The sequence below is a fragment of the Budorcas taxicolor genome, chromosome 4, assembly GCF_023091745.1.
Source record: "Budorcas taxicolor isolate Tak-1 chromosome 4, Takin1.1, whole genome shotgun sequence".
In the NCBI taxonomy this organism is placed as follows: domain Eukaryota; kingdom Metazoa; phylum Chordata; class Mammalia; order Artiodactyla; family Bovidae; genus Budorcas; species Budorcas taxicolor.
The window spans coordinates 111,490,539-111,506,637 of record NC_068913.1 but is presented as its reverse complement, the minus strand read 5'-3'; the positions used below and the strand labels follow the sequence as shown (position 1 = coordinate 111,506,637).

Sequence of the window (16,099 nt, the reverse complement as noted above, 5' to 3'; positions counted from 1 at the left end):
TGTGTTAATTTCTTCCATCCTACCATCTACAGGTGGGCAGGGTTCTGAACAAAGGCACTTTAGCTTAACAGGCAGAGAGGCAGGATTCTGTGAAGCAGGCCATTATATATGATTATAATAACAAAAGCGGCAAAAAACAAGGGGTAAAGACAAAGATTAAAGAGTAAAGGCAGTGATCAAAACCATCCCCAAGAAAAATAAATGCGAAAAGGCAAAATGGTTGTCTGAGGTGGCCTTAAAAATAGCTGAGGAAAGAAGAGAAGCAAAAGGCAAAGGAGAAAAGGAAAGATATACCCATCTAAATGCAGAGTTCCAAAGAACAGCAAGGAGAGACAAGAAAGCCTTCCTCAGGGATCAGTGCAAAGAAATAGAGGAAAACAATAGAAAGAGAAAGACGAGAGATCTTTTCAAGAAAATCAGAGATTCCAAGGAAACATTTCATGCAAAGATAGGCACAATAAAGGACAGATATGGTATGGACCTAACAGAAGCAGAAGATATTAAGAAGAGGTGGCAAGAATACACAGAAGAACTACATGGAAAATATCTTAATGACCCAGACAACCACAATGGTGTGATCACTCACCTAGAGCCAGCCATCTTGGGGCACAAAGTCAAGTGGGCCTTAGGAAGCATCACTAGAAAGCTAGTGGAGGTGACAGAATTCCAGCTGAGCCATTTCAAATCCTAAAAGAGGATGATGTGAAAGTGCTGCATTCAACATGGCAGCACATTTGGAAAACTCAGCAGTGGCCACAGGACTGGAAAAGGTCAGTTTTCATTCTAATCCCAAAGAAGGGCAATGCCCAAGAACACCACTAACATTATCTGGATGCTGAATAAAGTTGTATAACATCAGGTGGCAGGTCCACCCACAAAAACAGAATTGTCAATCACAGTTAAATTACCAGGAGATTTAAAAATCTCCATTTTTGTTTTGGTCAGCAAAACTCTGGGAGTTCCTTCATCACTCCTTGGACGGACACTGGAGAGCTTAGTATGAAAAGGTGGCACTGCAAATTAGTAAAGCCTTAATGGACTATTTAGTAAATGTTTCTGTGACAGTTTGAAATGTACAGATAAAAAGTAAAGCTAGATCTGTATTTTGCATCATATACTAAAATAAATTCAGGTGAATTAAAGTTGTATAAGTGGTGTTTTTAAATTTGAGAAGAAATCAGTGTCTTTTTGATATTTGAGCAGAGGATTTTTCTCGTGAGCAGTAACACACATCATAAAAGAAAATACTGCTCAATTACACTAAAAAATACTTTTGCATTGATAAAACAAGATAAGTAGAAACATTCTGAAAAGACAAGACAAAGGTTGGAAAAAAAAAAAACACAAACATTTTAAAGTCCATTAGATCCACCAGTTATAACAGCAAAGTACCTTTTATGAGGGAAGGAATCTATCTGTCAAGTTACTGATTGATTAAACAGTTCTCTTCCAGATGTAAAATTTTTTTATGTAAGGAAGTATGCCTCTTTCAAGTCACTTGAAAACATATACAAAGACCGTTTTCATCTGTGCACTCTTTCCAAGTTTAAGGAGCTATCATTAGCATAGCATTTCCATTACATTGGTCATAATCATTCTGCTCCAACAAAGCATACATTTTAAAATGTAAAATGTGCCCCCAAAAGTAAGATGTGCCCACTGTGTGGCCCATCAATGCAACATTCTAATTTTAGGAAAAAAAATAACTATTACCCTTAATGCCATTTTATTAAATGCTAGAAGAAATCATTGTATGTTGAAGTATAAGTTAATGAAATTTTATTGCAAAGGTATATAAATGCAAGAATAAAATTTCAAAGCAGGAAACAAGACTGCAAAGCCTCTCCCTATCAGTGCAGCAATTTAAGAAAAAAAAATGAAATAATAATTGATCTTACTTGGAAAGTTTAATAACATATCATATGGCAGCATCATAATAGTTGATTATTTAAAACTAGTGACAAAAACTAGAAACAATATATAGGCGAAACTAGTGGTCTTTCATTACATTTCCACATGTGTGATACTGGGCAAGAAGGTTCCTGGTAGATTCATCTCCTACTGCTAATAAGAAAGCCTTCCCTTCAAAATGACACTGATAATTCTTATACTTTACCACTGATAGAGACATTAGTGATGAAGAGTTTTACCTATTTTTAAAATATATAACCAAGAGACAGATTGTTTCAGCCCTCAAAACTGCCTCTGAGCAGGTTACTAAATTCAATTAATGCCAATGCAAACAGTTGGGCAGTCATGTCTATACTAATATTTCTATTTCACTTAATATTTTGAAGCTTTGGATATGATTATGATTGTTAGTTTATTCACTTTTTGTATCCTGAAGTTATCTTTTTCAAAGTCACTTTTCTGTCATATGGTGACTTTAATACTACAGCTGAGACTGTTAGTCTATTCAGCATTTACTAGCTTTTTTTCAGTACCATACTAGGCATGGAGAATGAAGAAATGAATATGGCATTTTTATATTCAACAAGTTCAGAGCCACTTTGGGGCAAGGGAAAATGAAGTTGATAAAGATTTTTGTTTAGCAGGGAATATAATGTTTGATCACATATGATGTATAAGGCATTGCTTTATAGATTAAAACATGATTTCTCATCTTTATTATAAATCTTTATCCTCTAGTTTCCAGAAGTTTATTCTCTAGTTTCCAGAAAAGAAAAATAAATAAATAAATAATAGCATTTATTGACTGAATACCAAACACCAGAATTTTATACAGAACTCTGTGTTTTATTTTGTTTTACCTATTCAACAATCCTCTAAAACAGTGTTCCTATCACATTCTCTTTAAACATGAGGAGATTCACTTAAGTTAATGTATCAGTCAAACTTCTCCAGAGAGACAAAACCAATAATAACCCTGGTCCAAAGGCTAGAGAACTCACGGTGAAGGAAAAACCAATGTCTCAGCTCAAAGACCACGAGGCAGGAAGAATTTTCTCATACTTGGGGCAGTTCAGGGGTTTGGTTCTATCCAGGCCTACCTAGGAGAATGGGGCGACAAAGGGTGAGATGGCTGGGTGGCATCACTGACTCAATGGACGTGAGTCTGAGTGCACTCCGGGAGTTGGTGATAAGACAGGGAGGCCTGGTGTGCTGCGATTCATGGGGTCGCAAAGAGTTGGACACGACTGAGCGACTGAACTGAACTGAACTGAACTGAGGCCTACCTAGGAGAATGGGGCGACAAAGGGCGAGATGGTTGGATGGCATCACTGACTCAAAGGACATGAGTTTGAGCAAGCTCTGGGAGATACTGCAGGACAGGGAAGCCTGGCATGCTGCAGTCCATGGGGTTACCACGTGCTGGATATGACTTATTGACTAAACAACAACAGCAAGGCCTTTATTAGGGAGGGCAATCTGCTTCATTCAGTCTAACAATTTAAATGTTAATTTCCTCCAAAAAACAAAAACAAACCCTTGCAGAAACACTCATATTAGTTCAAATATCTGGGCCCCCTGTAGTCCACTGAAATTGACACACAAAACTAACCATCACAGTTATTATCTGAAGCTCAAGGAGCCAGCCAATGAAACTTGGAAACAAATCAGAAATCTTGCTCTCAAAAACCACATGAAGGTAGGAAAGTACTATACGAACCACAGCTAGTGACAGACACATATGTTACTCCAAAGTACATACTCTTTCCAGCATATCATGATGATTCTAACCCTTGAAATAGTATTTGTTCCTTGAGATTTATACTGCCTTGAGCAGCAAAAATGTTCATAAGACCAGTTGCTTGTGTCTTTATTATCTGTTACTGATTTACTCAGGGCTTCCCAGGTGGTGCTAGTGGTAAAGAACCTACCTGTCAATGCAGGAGACACAAGAGATAAGGGATTCGATCCTTGGGTTGGGAGATCCCCTGCAGCAGGGCATGACAACCCTCTTCTGTATTCTTGCCTGGGAAATCTCATGGACAGAGAAGCCTGGTGGGCTACCGTCCAGTGGGTCGCAAAGAGTCAGACACGACTGAAGAGATAGCATGCACACACATAGCACTGATTTACTCAGATCTAAAGTCATACTGTGGAAAAGGAAATGGCAACCTACTCCAGCAATCTTGCCTGGAGAATTCCATGGACACAGGAGGCTGGCAGGCTACAGTCCATGGGGTTGCAAAGAGTCAGGTATGACTTAGCAATCACTCAAAGTCATACTGACCACTTGTGATGTCTTATTCTTTACCTAGATTCTGCCTTAGCTGAAAGCAACCTTAAGAGCTGAAAAATTCTGTGGTCTGTTGACTTACTTCCAAGAGAGTCAATGGAAGTAATTTCATATTCCAGTGAATATAATCTTAACCACCAACACAGATCAACCATCCTCCCAGAGCGCAGTCATTTATGATAAACATATATGCTTGCTTTTCCGTTTAAAGGGTGCTGTGAAGATAAGTATTTATAAACTGAGAAATTCTAGAGAATCCAGAGAGGGAAAAAATGTGGTATTAAAAGTATGAAAAATAAATCAACTGAACATCTTCAACCTCTATGCTCTTATAAATGCCCTTTCAAAATGGTTAAAAAGGAAAAGGGGTGTTTCCTGAATAAAGAATGGTGAAATTACAAATACCCAGGTTAGAAGGTTATTAATCATGGATCCTAAGTCTTTTATCAGCATTTTCAAACAAAGTTAAACCATATATAATGCTCATGGATAATATAATTGTTCCAGAAAGTTGCTGCATGTACCTGTTGTTATATACAAGCAAAATTTTCCAATGAACTTTGGAAATCTGGCTCATGTGAGATTCTGATATCTATGAAAAGATCACTGTTAACAACAGTAAGGTAAGTTTTTATCTTTGGGACCTATTAATAGTGTACTGGACATGAATTTTTGCCAAATTTTCCACACATATCATCATCAGAACGTCATTGCTCTTTTCCTCACTTAATAAGTGATTGATAAGAATGATATACATTTTAAGTGTGTAAAAAATAATAATGAAAACACTGTACTCATCTCCTTTCCCTTGGCTAGAGACTCTTCATCTTTCTTGTTTAGCCCTGCCTCATATAAATGGCCCTGGACAGGGAGAAACAGTAGGAGCCCTCGTCAGGTCCTAAGTCACTCAATTCAAGCTAAATGGGCACAGGGAACAAAACAATTGTCTTCCTTAAAGAATGGATTTGGAAACTGAGGCCTGAACTTCACACAGCTTCAGTCTACTGACTTAACTGTAAAATGACTGAAAAGACAAAACAAGACATTCAGAGGCCTTGGCAGAAATATTTACAATGGACCAATGCAGGCATATGATTGCCTCACTTTTGCCAGAACTTTAGAGAATACGTGTAAACTGGTAAATTTCAAAAGAAAGGCTATGTAAAGGTGAACCGGTAAAAAGGACAGTGGTAATGAAAATAAAAGGTTCTGGACCATTCAAGTTTACCAAGGACAGAAGAGGAGTCAGAGAGGAGGCTGAGGCAAAAGCTAAGGACCAGAAAATACCCAAGCGTCAAACAGTTCAGGGATGATGAGGGGATAAGACCCAGGAAGAAGTGTGATCTGATGGCCACTCCAGAGATGGGGCAACACTCTGGGTGGAAGTTTGCATGCATATTAACAATTTATTTCTGTTTTAAGGTCATAATAAAATGGTTTGCTAATCTAGGCTTTATATTCTCTGACTGGCTTTTAAAATCATTTTACCCTTCTTTCTGTATGTTGATAGCAAAGACGGATACAAAGATGGAGGGAAAAGGAAGCTTTAAAACCCTCACTTGCATGGTGTTTAAAGATCCACCAAGAGGCTCTAGCAATGCAGTCTATCAGCCTTTTTTGTCTGCTTGTTTGTTTGTTTTTTAATTTGCAAAGTAATGTATTTTAAGCAGTTGGCTATAACCATTGTCTTATTCCTATTTCCTATCCACCACACTTCCTCTCATGCCTGGTAACATCAGGACTGATCCTTCTATCTTCTGGGCCAACATACACAGCATGATTACATGAATTACAGAGCCAGAGGCTGTATGATGATAGGTAAAAAGTCCTGTGAGACTTGGAACCATCAGCATATGCACCGCAAATCAAAAATGTTCTGTAATGTACAGAGTCATTAGGTAGTCTGTGGATAACACTTTCAAAAATCAGATGCACAAAGCTGTAATTAAGTATTTGGTTCAATGTCTCATCAAAAAAAGAGTTCTCTTACATTTGCTAATGTAACATGTGCAATTATAAACTCAAAAATGCAATTATAAACTCAAAAAAATATGCAATTGCTATATTGAAGTAAATGGCATATTTTATTACCCACTTTTGCCATTTAACTACAATGTAAAAATATATTTCAGAATGTTTCAATTTAAAAATTTGGGGAAAAACTTCAATTTCTTGATTAGTCCCTGTTTTATAAAGATTATGTTTTCTATCAGATTAAAAGTTACCTCAAAGCACTGAAAGAAAGCTCAGGTGCAAAATAAAGGAATAAGAAACAAAGGAAGAGATGGACAATAAAATGAACAGAAACTATTCTGACACTGAGAAACAAATTGCAACAAAAGTTCTCTTACATCAGAGATTGATGCGATCTTTAATTTTATTTGTTTCTGTGGAGATTCAAACAATGACTATTTTAGACTTTTCAGACCATACACCCTCTCTGTCACAGGATTCAACTCCATAGTTTCAAGGTAGAGTATACACAGGTCACATGCAAAGGGATGAGAGTGACCAATTTGGACTCTGTTTTAGAACATACTGAAAGCAGGACTTCATTAAGAGAAAGAGATGAATCGCAAACAGAAAAATAGGCTCTAAGATATTTTGACAGTCTAAGGAGTAAATCATAGGAACATCTTCTTCAAATATACTCTTTGCTCTTTTGATGATCTGCTAGACAGGAAAAAGCAACCCACTCCAATATTTTTGCCTGAAAAATTTCACGGACAAGAGGAGCCCAGCGGGCTACAGTCCATGGGGTCGCAAAGAGTCAGACGCAACTGAGCACGCACAGCACTACTACTGTGGAATCAACAAAAGGTAATATGCAGCTGATATTATGACACTACAAGGCAACAACAGCAGAAGTTATAAATAAAGATTATTTGATTAATCGCCGCATCATAAAAGTTTAAACCCTCTGAAGTCTTTCAACATGCATCTATGAAAGGAGCTTGTTAGAGGTGTTCACAGTGTTGATAAGTATCCTAAAAGTTTACAGATTTGTATGACTTTACTAATAATAAGTTGAAAAGGTAAAGGAAAATATTTTAAAATATCAACAATTAAAAAAAGTAGACATTCTAGGGGAATTACCAAATTATCTTTTCTCTATATAGAAAATTCATAAAATTTGATAATGACAGGACTGTAGGAATAAATTATAGGAACAAAAGCATTTACAAAGTTGATATTTTTAAATTTTGTGAATAATTGTTTGTCTGCTTTTTAAAATATTATCTATATGAAATTATTTCTTTTCTAAATTAATATTCTTTTAAACCTCACTGCGTATTAGTAATTTTGAATTATTTTTTTCTAACAGAAAGCTCACCAAATTATTAAACTTCTCCAAAACTTGGAAAAGTTTTTATTAAAACTCAATAATTAATCTTTAGATTCTGAATATTTAAGATGAAATTTTAATGTACTTTATATAATACCTGTTATATCAATTCTATATATATAAGTACCTGAGAGTTGTTTTGTTAAAATATGTCATAAAAATAAAATCAGAAAAATAATCATAGAAAATGAACACGGTATTTCCAAGCTTTTGAAAACAACAGAGAGGGAAGAAGTAGTTTCTCTGAGCTTTTCTGCGTCTGGTAGATTCAGCCTTAGGGCACAGACATGCTTCTGATTCTACAGGGTAGTAAAATGAGTATACTGAAGTTTCAAAAAAAGAAGAGGAAGAAAGAAAGAACAAAAGAACAATATGAACAGTATCATTTTCATTTTACTGGTATAAAAACCCTCCCAGTGTCTCCCCTTGAATCCAACTTTCCCTGTCCTAAATTAGGAAGAAAGATTTGCTGACTGCCTGGGCTTCTCTGGTGGTTCAGCTGGTAAAGAATCTGCCTGCAATGTGGGAGATCTGGGTTCAATCTCTGGCTTGGGAAGATCCCCTGGGGAAGGGAAAGGTTACCCACTCCAGTATTCTGGCCTGGAGAATTCCATGGACTGTATGTCCATGGGGGTTGCAAGGAGTCAGACATGACTGAGTGACTTTCACTTTCACTGGGCATGAAGAGGTTTTATTTAACACAAGGTCAGGGTCGGTGCTGTGGGGACTGTTGAATTACAGACTGAGAAACAGGAGGATTCTTGTATCTCATCTGGATCCATTTTCTTCTGTATACTATAAGGGATTAAATAAAATGGTTTATAAATTTCCTGATATTTCCAACACAGATTTGAAGAAGAGCAGCAATGTCATCCTTAATAGTGTGGGGTTGATTGCAGTTAATTGTAGAAACCCACAGAGACAAGAACTGATCAGCGTGAGTCTGAATCTAGCGACTGTGCTAAATATACAGCCCTAATTCTCAGAGAAGAGGCAGGGGATGAGCACACTAAGTGATTCACCAAGTGTGGGCAAGGAACAGGGTTTTCAGTTAAAGATGTTTCCCAATCCGTCAAACTAGATGTTTTTTGTTGTTCTTTTTTTCCCTCCCTATTTTCTATTTTTTATATGAAGCCAATTCAAGATATGATGAGCTATAAATACTTGAACCTCAATAATGTAACTGATTTATCCTGGTGGAGAAACAGATATCCCTGAGCTAAGTCAAGGGAAAAAACCTTACAGAAATCAAGGTTGAAACACTAGCTATGCTTATTTAGTGGCAGGTATATTACACATGGTTACATTATAACTTCAAAAGTGACACCGTCCTATTCTGAGTTTCTTAGCTAATCAGTGATCCAGATGCTTTATAAAGAAGGGTACAGAGGATAATAAGTACAGACAAGTTACTTTTTATGAATGGAATTCTCATGCCCATTGCAAAATATCTCCAAAAGAAAAAAAAAAAAAACAACCCTGAGGGCACTTTTCAAATGTCAGTGAGACTATACATGATGCTCTGATACGAATATTATGATTTGCAATTTTTTATTTTCACAGGAGAAAAATATAAAAAGACATACCAACAAAAAAGGAAGAAACAAAAATGACTTACAATCTCACCATTTTGAGCAACTACTACTAAATTACTGTGTATAACTGCAAAGTACCACCATGCTTACAAAGATCAAATTTCAAACATTAATAATTTTGCAGATGTAAGGATATTGTTCTTTGGTATCTTATTTTCTTAACATTGTTCTATTACAGGTATTTTCTCATTTATTATCATATTTAAGGCTGTACTTTATTTTACTGTATAGTTTTAGTCATCTATAATATTGAACATTTTTTTCATATTACAAACTATGTTTCAATAAAAATGTTTCAATGTCATTTAAGAACTTAATCTTTCTTGATAATAAGTGTAACACTTCAGTCAAAGTATAAGTCCATTTCAAAGCTGATTCATGCTGCCAACCTGCTTTTGTGGAGATGGTGCCCATGAATATTGGCATTAGCCATTCCCCTCAATACACTAAAATAAGTTGTTAAATTTTCTCTGAGCCAAGAGCTGTCATGTTTCATTTACAATTTTTATTATTGATAGATTGAAGGTATAATTTTTTTGGCCACTTCCTTGTCATTTTGGTATATTATCTATGCATACTTTCAATTTTTTCTCCACTGCACTTTTGGCCTTTTTATTATTAAGTTGTGCACATTATTTATGTTTAAAATATTAACTAACGTGTAAAGCAACAGTTAGAACTGGACATGGAACAACAGACTGGTTTCAAATAGGAAAAGGAGTACATCAAGGCTGTATATTGTCACCCTGCTTATTTAACTTATATGCAGAGTACATCATGAGAAATGCTGGGCTGGATGAAGCACAAGCTGGAATCAAGATTGCTAGGAGAAATATCAATCACCTCAGATATGCAGATGATACCACCCCTATGCAGAAAGTGAAGAAGAAATAAAAAGCCTCTTGATGAAAATAAAAGAGGAGAGTGAAAAAGCTGGTTTAAAGCTCAACATTCATAAAACTAAGAACATGGCGTCTGGTCCCATCACCTCATGGGAAATAGATGGGGATACAGTGGAAACAGTGTCAGACTTTCTTTTTGGGGGCTCCAAAATCACTGCAGTTGGTGACTTCAGCCATGAAATTAAAAGACGCTTACTCCTTGGAAGGAAAGTTATGACCAACCTAGACAGCATATTAAAAAGCAAAGACATTACTTTGTCAACAAAGGTCTGTCTAGTCAAGGCTATGCTTTTTCCAGTGGTCATGTATGAATGTGAGAGACAGACTATAAAGAAAGCTGAGCACCAAAGAATTGATGCTTTTGAACGGTGGTGTTGGAGAAGACTCTTGAGAGTCCCTTGAACTGTAAGGAGATCCAACTGGTCCATCCTAAAGGAGATCTGTCCTGGGTGTTCTTTGGAAGGACTGATGTTGAAGCTGAAACTCCAGTACTTTGGCCACCTAATGCAAAGAGCTGACTCATCGGAAAAGACCTTGATGCTGGGAAAGATTGAGGGCCAGAGGAGAAGGGGACAACGTAGGATGAGATGGTTAGATGACATCACCGACTCAATGCACATGAGTTTGGGTGAACTCCTGGAGTTGGTGATGGACAGGGAGGCCTGGCATGCTGCGATTCCTGGGGTCACAAAGAGTCAGACACGACTGAGCAACTGAACTGAACTGAACGTAGTCATAACATTTCCGAACATTTGCTCCTGATTCTTTGAATTACGTCCTGTCCTTCAACCACATTCTTCAATGACTCAATGGACAGGAGTCTGAGCAAACTCCAGAAGATGGTGATGGACAGGGAAGCCTGCTGTGCTGCCGTCCATGGGGTCACCAAGAGTGGGAGACTACCGAGCGAAGAAGGAACAACAACAACAACAGTCACGGAGAGAGGTTCTCTTGAGCATTAACTATCCTGAACTTCTTGCAACTCCTTGGCACCTTGCAATATATCTGCGTCTATATATTGATATCCACATAGATTACTGTGAATCAATACAGCAATATTCAGCCTCATCCTTACCCCTGTCTTCTACTTGTGTCTCCAAATCCTAAGTTTCAGAGGCGGAGGAGAGCAGGAACGTGGGGAAGGGGAGAAGCAGGAAAACAGGACCCAGCCTATCAGTCTGTTAGTGTTTAACCCCATCGTCATTGCTGCTGAAACTTCATCTGCTCAGTTAAATCAGTTATAAATACAATTTTAAGAAAAATATAGTATAAAGTATACCATAATTAAATATAATATGCATATAATACAACATATAATTTAAATATAATATAAATAAATATTGTGATTATAATACCATATAATACAAATTATACACAAATTCAGATAATGCAGTAGAGACAAATGTCAATATTTCATATCAAAACTTTGTTGAACTAACTTGTTAATATGTATTAGCTATTCTCTCTGTTCTTGAGGATTAATACTTTTCACTTTTTAAAAGTTTTTTTTGTTTTTCTTTTATTCCCATATGGGGGAGGCTGCCAATATATAGGACTGAAATTACAGAAAGAACTAGATCTTGCAGAAAATTACAAGTCATTGTAAATTTATGGATTTTATTCTAAGTGAAATAAGAAGTCATCAAGATTTGACATGGGATGATTAATGCTTTCAAAAGATTATTCAAGCTATTATGGAGATAATGTATAACTGGGTGTTCAAAATATAAAAAAGAAAGAACAGTTTGTAGGAAATGAAGTTCAGATGAAAGACGATATTGTCTTGAACTAGCTTGTTAGAGATGGAGATAAAGTGGAATCATTTAAGATTCAATTTGACGGTTGAACCAACAAGCCTTAATAAAGAAATGGAAGTGGGAGGTGAGGAAAAGAGTGATAGGGGTTCCTAGGTGAGTGATAGGGGTTCCTAGGTTTTTGGTTGAGCATTTGGTGTATTTTACTTGGATAGGAAAAAAGGAAAAGAAAATAAAAACCCAGCATGTCCTAGGAGAAGTTTATTGAAATTTCTACATCCTCTTTGTACTTCTAAGAGCTCCAGGCACATATGAGTTAATGGTACTTTATTGTATATTTCACTCTTCGTCTTCAACTCTTGTTACTTACTGCTCCTTAATAAGGCTCTATATTTTAAATTCAATTTTGTCTGAATCCTGGTTTATTTCTTTTGGTACTTCCTTCTTCATTCATTGTTAGCTGTTTTGATTGACTTTCTTATAGAAAATCTATAGTTTTAAAAAATTAACTTTTTTTTTGGTAAATGTAACACTTTTGTTTATCCCATTGGCCCTTATTGCTGAATCAGAATGACTACTACTTACCACTACTTACTTACCACTAAGACGCTACCATCTTAGTGTGAAAAACCATCATCTCTCCCTTCCCTACTGAAACTTACTCAATGTTGCCATCCTTGAAATCCTACAGAATATTTTCACATAGTTCCTATCTTGAATGCCTTAATTAAAAGTCAGATCGTGTTAAATTCCTAGGTGGCTTAGTGGTAAAAGAATCCACGGGCCAATTCAGGAGACTCAAGAGATGCAGGTTTGATTCCTGGGTCAGGAAGATCCCCTTGACTAGGAAATGACAACCCATTCCAGTATCCTCGCCAGGAAAATTTCATGGACGGAGGAGCCTGGCGGGCTACAGTCCATGAGGTCACAAAGAGACAGACCTGACTAAGAACATGTATACCTCTCAGATCATGCCACGCCCTCTCATCAATAAATAAGAAAAGGGTCTAAGCCGGGTCTCCTGAACTGACAGTAGCTTCTTTACCATCTGAGCCACCAGGGAAGCCTGTGTAAATGGTAGAATATAATAAACCTCCAGTGACTTTTCATCGCACACAGAATAAAATACAAACCTCCACCACAGTCTCTAAAACTCTGTGGTCTCCAAATCCTGCCCCCGTCTCTCTGATGTCATCTTCTAAAATTCTGATTAACTTTTACTCTGTTTCTAGCCAGCCTGGCCTCTTGGTGATCACACCAGTTCCACTCCCACTCCATAAACTCCAGCCTCAAAATCTCATTCATTCATTTTTAGTTCAGTTATCACCTTTTCTAGGAGGCTTTCCTGGGTAGATTAGAGACTACTGACAAGAACATCACAACAGCTTGGTGAGTATGCGGCCTAAAGCGCACTGATTAAAATATGGCTAGGAGATTTGTAAGAAGAGCTTCAAAGTGTTCATCATTGTCAATGCTTGCTGACAAGGAAGTTGTCTAGCTGACAAGCTTTGTTAGTTGATTTACTTTTAATCAAATACTTAATAGAGAAGGTGCAAATGACGAATGTCAAAATTAAAATGAGAAAACCTAAGGAAAAACTAAAACATCATCATTTTTAAAACCTATTTTGGCACCAATATAGAGGTGACCTGTTAATACTCTCTTTTACAGAAAAGCAAATGAGAAGTTTGACTTCAAATCTCTGAAACATAGTCAGTTTTGAATCTCATCAACTGTATATAAAATATCATTTATTGAAAGAGATCTAAATTCTTGACTAATCTTGGAAAAAAGTCATTGCAAATAAGCTAGTTAGGTGGAAATAAATATATTTTTTTCCATTTCTTTATAATCCTCTTTCTAAACTTCCATGCACAGTTAAAAATCATTTCAAATATCAATGGACGATTTTAAACAGAAAATAAAATTAATGATTATGTTAAATCTAAATTATCCTACCTCATTTCAGATGATGCCAACGAATGACACCAGAGCTGGGGAAGCTATCAGCATTTCACTAATGTAATGATAACTGAAAATGATATTTTAAAATTGTCACTTTCTAGCTCTAGACCAAAACAAACAAAGAAAAAATAGTATGATGAACTGCCATTTTAAAACCAAGAAAAATACCGAACCCTGGTAGGTCCTTTTCTATGACATGGATATTTTAAGCCTGTAAACTTGGGGAGAGGGTAAATTACAAAAGAATAATACTTGCAGATCTTCGTTCCCTACCCTAAGGACATACAAAGGACACTACTAGGCCAACTAGCATAAGAAAATAACAACCGAAAAATATGATGCAACTACCAGAAACTGTTGAGATTCTAAGTAAATGTGATGCAAACAGTTAAGAAAAGGGACTTTCTTGGCAGTCTAGTGGTTAGGCCTCAGAATTTCCATTGCAGAAGGCATGGGTTCAATCCCTGCGCTATGCAGTATGGCCAAAAGTCATTAAATAAAAAGAGTAACAATGTTCTATTGATTAAAAAGAAAAAAAAGTCAAGCAAAGAAGACCTTTACAATATCTGGTGCTTAAATTCTTTCAAACTACAGTTTGGGCCACAGAATAATGGGAGAATGGCTTCCCATCATTTTTTATGGTGCTATCAGACACAGATGCATTCACTTGATTAGGATTTCCCCCTTCTATCTTTTAAAAGGAAGGAGGAAAAATATAATACACTTTTTTTTTCAATGACATAATGGAAGATTGAATTTTAAAAACATATATTGTAGAGGGAGAAAATTCTCACAATTTTATTTTATTATCTGGCAATGGTGAGCTCTGTTACTTTTCTGGATTTACAGATTAGTAATTGCATTGAAACACTATATTTTCTGTAAAATAAACCAGATCTCAGAGTTAGTTTGGCAACACTTCAAAGTCTGCGGCAAGCATCAGTCCTGTGAGATTTCAACAAGCCAATAATATCCACAGGAATTTAAAAGAGTTGGAAACAAAAGTGTCTAAAACTAGGGTAAAAAATCTTATTTATGGTAGGTTAAGGAAGAATTTCAAAGTATTGAAAAGTATAATCTTCAATGCATTTTGGATTCCCTTAGGCTTTCATTTTTCCTAAGTTGATTCAGTTTTTTTCCAGGTACTAAAATCACCAAGTCCTGCTCAAAAGGAAACGTTTTGCCTACTCAGTCTGGAGTCTGTAACTGTAAAATTGGGATGCACTTAAGGTCCTCAGCTCCTTTTATTGCAGCACATTAAAAATCCAAGGGGTTATAAATTGAGTATCACAAAGAAAAAGAACATCTAGAAATCCAAAAAGGTTCTCTTTCTCATGGGGATGCCGAACTTATGGGAGGTAAATGACAATCACATTCCAACAGCTATTACAGTGCTACTAAATAGACAATCATTTCAAGCTATAATTTTCACCAGAAGAGAGAGTTCAGAGAAAGAACGGAAAAAGAGTAAACTTTTAATGTCTTTTTTTGTTATTTATGTATTGCTCAAAATGGATGAGAGACAATTTTGAATTTGCTGTAGATACATTTGATATATTGAATCTTTTGTCTGCTTCTAAGAATTGTGGACAAATGGATGAATGTATTCTCCAAGTGGAAAATAAGCCACAGAGAAGAATTCAAAACAAACTCCCATGGTGAATTTCTGAGCTAGACTGCAAAGCAAGGAACAAAACCATAGATCAGTGCTTGCATAGGCTTACTAATACTACTCATGAGGGGAAAATATGTATTTTTTCTCATTTCAGGGTGCATATATAGTTGATGATGTGTCTCTTCTTTAGTCAATATCTAGAATTTGTTTTCTATTATTTCCTGTGCTGTTAATGCTAAATGTTTGACCTCCTTGGTACATTTCAAAAGTGTACATTTTTGTAAATGTTGTTCCCATTTGTCTTACAGTGAAAACTAGTCTCCACTGACACCCCCTTTCTGCACTCAGCTTAGGTAGGACAATAATGAATTCGTAAATTTGCCTCCAATAATCTTTTGTCAGAACTGTTATATTTCTGAGACTGCTGCTAAGTCACTTCAGTCGTGTCCGACTCTGTGTGACCCCATAGATGGCAGCCCACCAGGCTCCCCTGTCCTTGGGATTCTCCAGGCAAGAACACTGGAGAACATCCTTCTCCAATGCATGAAAGTGAAAAGTGAAAGTGAAGTTGCTCAGTCGTATCTGACCCTCAGTGACCCCATGGACTGCAGCCTTCCAGGCTCCTCCGTCCATGGGATTTTCCAGGCAAGAGTACTGGAGTGGGGTGCCATTGCCTTCTCCATTTCTGAGACTACCAATGTCTAAATGTTGGTCTGAT

The 16,099-nt window shown here is 36.6% G+C and overlaps 1 protein-coding gene across 1 annotated transcript in view; it reads right to left on the bottom strand.

Annotated features, from left to right (window-relative positions):
- Window positions 1–16,099, bottom strand: part of CNTNAP2 (contactin associated protein 2) — a 1,656,810-nt gene that overhangs the window by 1,444,985 nt on the left and 195,726 nt on the right. The window lies entirely within an intron of this gene.